The sequence below is a fragment of the Urtica dioica genome, chromosome 5 (genome assembly GCF_054948205.1).
Source record: "Urtica dioica subsp. dioica isolate 48M chromosome 5, U.dioica_male_clone48M_v1_H2, whole genome shotgun sequence".
Lineage (NCBI taxonomy): Eukaryota > Viridiplantae > Streptophyta > Magnoliopsida > Rosales > Urticaceae > Urtica > Urtica dioica.
In genome coordinates this window covers 22451575-22456843 of record NC_142760.1, presented here as the reverse complement: position 1 = coordinate 22456843, position 5269 = coordinate 22451575, and positions in this window count along the sequence as shown.

Here is a 5269-nt window from a genome sequence, read left to right as displayed (position 1 = left end):
GTTTCGAGTCTATGTAGTTTTCGTTTTCGAGTTTGTTCGAGGAAAGAATGAAAGAGAGAGAGTTGGGAGATATATTGCCTATAAAAGTTGAAACAAGTTTATGATTAGTCTTTGGTTTAGGATTTAAGTTTGTTTAAGACTTTATAAAATCCAAAGGTGTTATAAACCAAACGATAATTTACTCCTTCGAGGGAAGGCCGCAAAAAATCTCCATTTATAAGTAAATGACACATCATTAATGCTTAGCCAAGATGTCAATACATCAACATTGACTAGCCACCTTGTAAATTGGTTTGATCACTCACATCCTTTCGCAGGGCCTCGAGGGAGGATTACTAGGGATTGAGTCTAAGTGTGTAACCAACCACTTATTCCAAAAGATTGACTTTGAAAAACAATCCGCCGAGGGGAGGTCTTGTCATCATCGTCTCACTCTCGGACGTAGCTCATTGAGCAATGATCAGAGCAAAGCGCCCTTGAGTACTCTCATTTAAGAGAGGGCCACGAGGGTGACTCTTAGTCCGGCGACAGTTGCACTTTTCATTAGTGTTGGGGATCGTGGGTTACAAACAACAAGTATAACCCTCCCACTTAGTTTTTGGAGTTGGTTCATCGACTCTTTTAAGTTCGGAAACAAATTTCCTAGTTAGAGAGCGACAGAGCGGACAACTAGAAGAGAATCCTAGATCGACATGTTCAGAGCAGTATTAGTGCATAAAGGCACAAGGTACATACTCGATCTTTTCCTATTTTCTATTTCGGGAAAGTGCGTGAGGGAAGTGTGAACTTCAACTCACTCGAACACTTGAAAGTTTGAGATTACACATCTTTTTATTTTTCGGCTTGTCTACAAGGAGACCTCCCACTCAAATTTTCAAGAGCATATAGATTTTGAAAATATGTGATATAGATATAGTTTTGAAAACATTTTGAAAACTTATTTGATATGGGTGACAAAATATTTTTCAAGTTTGAAAGTGAAAACGGTTTTTCAAAATTCAAACTAGTTTTGTAAAAACTCAATTTCAATTAATCTTTCAAAAATCAAAACTTTTAATCTTTACACATCATGTTTATAATCATATGAAAAACATTTTTGCTCAAGAAAATTTTCTTATTAGAGTTCTATAACTCATGGTAGTGGGGTTTGAAAATCCGGATTTCTAAAAAACTGGAGTTTCAGACAGCCGCGCACCTCGGAGTAAAATCGCCATATCTGGCGGCTCCGATGTCCTTTTGAGCCGAAACCGGTGGCATTGGACAGAGGACAGATAGAGCTTTAATTTGATTCAAGAATCATTAAATTTCGATTTCTGAGCAGAGTGTTATGCCACTTTTAATGCGGGTTTACTCTAGCTCGAAGAAAAAGAAATAAATTAAAGCTTGGTCCTTTTTAGGTGCGAAAAAGAATCGAGTGTAACGGAACGTTTTATGAAGGTTGTTAAAGCTTTTATTTGTGTTTTATTAGCAAGGTAATAACAAGGAATAAAAGAAATAACAACAAGCATAAAACGATTCAAGTAAAAATAAGAAACTAGCAAGATAACAAAACTAGTCACAAAATTTTACTCGAAATTTCTCAAACCTTTAAAACACGTTTTTCAATATAAAAAATTAAAAACTTTTAGAACTGATTCTAATGTGTTTTAAAAACATCCCAAAATCATAGAAAAACAACATGGTTTTTAATTTAAAGGCATGAGCAATAAATTAAAAAAAATCTAAGATTACAATTCTAACTTGTCACAAAATTAGTAAACTTTCGAAAACGATTTTCAAGCTCATAATTTTAAAAACATGTACATGCATATCTTTGACCATAGCTCTGATACCATTTGTTGGAATCGATCTAGGGTTTGAGAAAATAATTAACGCTTCGGTAAGCGGCGGAATTTTAAAAATTTTCTTTTACAAGTAAAACAGTTTTTACTAACCTAGACAAGTGGAAGTACATGTAATTAAAAACCAATATGAGCTAGAAGTTTACTAACCTTTCTTGAAGCTTGAACTTTGAAGAAGCTTGTGGAAAGTTTGCAACGCTCGTCTCCCCTCGCAGCACGTCTCTCTTTCTTTCCTCGGCACCTCGAGCAACCACGAAAGTTTCTATCACTAAATCACTCGAAAAGAAGGAATCAGTGAGTGGGAACTTTTAAACACTACGACTTAAGAACGAGTCTCGAAGTCGCAGAGCTAAACACTAGGTCGAGTGAGGACCTAGGTGCCAAAGCAAGAAAAATCGAAAATAAACTAGAGAGAGAGAGAGGATTTTCGGCCACAAGTTCTAGAGAGAGAGTCTCTCAAATCTCTTAAACTTGGATTAATGAATTGTGAGGAAAAGGGGCTCCTATTTATAGGAGAGGTCTCACCTTCTATAAGGTAGTTTCCTCTTCTATAGAATATCACATATTCATGAGCCAATTACCTCTTTTCCCACTTGAGATGCTAGGCCAAGGATGCCTTCTAGAAGGCTTGGATTTGTTTCCATTTTTGTTCCTTGCCTTGCCTTGTCTCTCTCTTGGCCGATTCCCACTTTCCTCTTGGAGGAAATTTGTTTCCTCTTTTTCTTTTGGCAAGTATCTAAATACATTTATGCACAAAATAAACTCTCTTTCTCTTAGGTATTTGGGCGCCCATTCTCATCTAGAAGGAGCTTCTAGAAGCTTCTTCATTTGTTCATGACAACATGAGAAAAGCCCATTAAGAATTTTCAATAAAATTCTTATGAAATGAAATTAATTCACAAGGCCCAATAATCAAGTTATGGCCGAGTGACATTAAGTCATCAAATGAACTTGTCAAAAAATTTATTGACATTCATTTCATCATATGTCTCAAAAGACAAAAATACCCTTTTGACTATTTTCGTTCTTGTTTTGACTTAGCTTCCAGTTTAACTATTCCTATCGATGTGATTCGTGACAGTGACCTCATGGACCCAAATGAACAAAGCTTGAGCTAAACACTTGGACTCAAAAGTTCACAAACCTTTTCCAAGTTTAGCTTAATGCCAACTGACTCCACTAAAGAGCTGACACTGAAAATCTCTCGGTTCAAATGAATTTATTTTCTACTCAAGAATTCGACCTAATTATGATGAGCGGATCCACTGAATATTATCTATGTTTACCCTTCATGAATGTCATCAGCTAGTCGGGATTTACTAAATTACCATTTTACCCTTCTAGCTGTTATTTCCTCAACTCCTTTGTCGCTTGTGAATAAGTTAGAAACAATGTATTGACGAGGAGCTAACAAGTCACATTGTTTCATCCAAAAGAGTCAGGACTCAATTTGGACACTGGCCAGTTCATTTATTCACACTCCAAGGAACAAAGCATGAGGTGACATACATTACATTTCAGCAATCTTGTACATGAATTCCATATCTATGAGAACTTCACAAAGTTGCTCATGACAGACTCACAACTTAGTACTTCACCAATAGGCCTTGTTCGGAATCACATAGTGAGTCCGAACTTTGACTTTCTCAAATGAGAATACTAAGGTGTGAAATGGCATGTCTCATTTCAGGATTAAGGTAAGCATGATGCAATTCATACATAGTGACTTCGAGACATAAGAGGTTAAATGGTTTGTTCTTATATTGTCTCTAGAAGTGCACTGGTCAATTCAGTACCTTCCGAAGATACCTAGAAGAACTATAGAGTCCCCAACTCTCAATGCCTCATAACCAGACATCATAGATTCTTCTAAAAATCATACTGAGGTCAATAGTCCTTTGACCCTAAGATTGCGAATATATCGTTTTAAGCAAACTACGAAGAGTTTGTTCATGCAAATCTACATTTGTCTCTTCGTAAGTTGTTAAGTTTGTTTATGGACTAAAAGACTAAGGTTTTATCATAAAGCTTCAAACAAAGAAAGAATGAATGAACATTTCAACTTTATTAATGAATGAATAGGCAATTACAAGCAAGAGTCTTCATAAGACTATATGACATCAAATGTACATAAATAGACACTACTACTCTTCTTGTGGGCACCAATGACAACAACATGTGCGTTAATGACACCTTGGATTTGTTTCCTCTTTTATTCCATGCTCTCTCCTTGCTTGTGTGGCCGAATTTCCTTATGGCAAGCATAGGAAATTTATTTCCCCTTTTTCTTTTGGCAAGTATCTTGATACATTTATGCACAAAAATATTTTCTCTCTCTTTGGGTATGTTGGGCGCCTATGACCTTCTAGAAAGGCTTCTAGAATTTTCTTCACTTGTTCATGACAACATAAGAAAAGGCCCATTAAGAATTTTCAATAAAATTCTTATGAAATGAAATTAATCAACAAGGCCCAATGATCAAGTCATGGCCGAGTATTATTAAGTCATCGAATGAACTTGTCAAAAAATTTATTGACATTCATTTCATCCTTTGTCTTAAAAGACAAAAATACCCTTTTGACTATTTTCGTTCTTGTTTTGACTTAGCTTCCAGTTTAACTATTCCTATCGATGTGATTCGTGACAGTGACCTCATGGACCCAAATGAACAAAGCTTGACCTAACACTTGGAATCAACAGTTCACAAACCTTTTCCAAGTTTAGCTTAATGCCAACTGACTCCACTAAAGAGCTGACACTGAAAATCTCTTGGTTCAAATGAATTTATTTTCTACTCAAGAATTCACCTAATTATAATGAGCGGATCCACTGAATATTATCTATGCTACCCTTCATGAATGTCATCAGCTAGTTGGGATTTACTAAATTACCATTTTACCCTTCTAGCTGTTATTTCCTTAACTCCTTTGTCGCTTGTGAATAAGTTAGAAACAATGTATATGACGAGGAGCTAACAAGTCACATTGTTTCATCCAAAAGAGTCAGGACTCAATTTGGACACTGGCCAGTTCATTTATTCACACTCCAAGGAACAAAGCATGAGGTGACATACATTGCATTTCAGCAATCTTGTACATGAATTCCATATCTATGAGAACTTCACAAAGTTACTCATGACATTCTCACAACTTAGTACTTCACCAATAGGCCCTGTTCGGAATCACATAGTGAGTCCGAACTCTGACTTTCTCAAATGAGAATACTAAGGTGTGAAATGGCATGTCTCATTTCAGGATTAAGGTAAGCATGATGCAATTCATACATAGTGACTTCGAGACATAAGAGGTTAAATGGTTTGTTCTTATCTTGTCTCTAGAAGTGCACTGGTCAATTCAGTACATTCGGAAGATACCTAGAAGAACTATAGAGTCTCCAACTCTCAATGCCTCATAACCAGACATCATAGA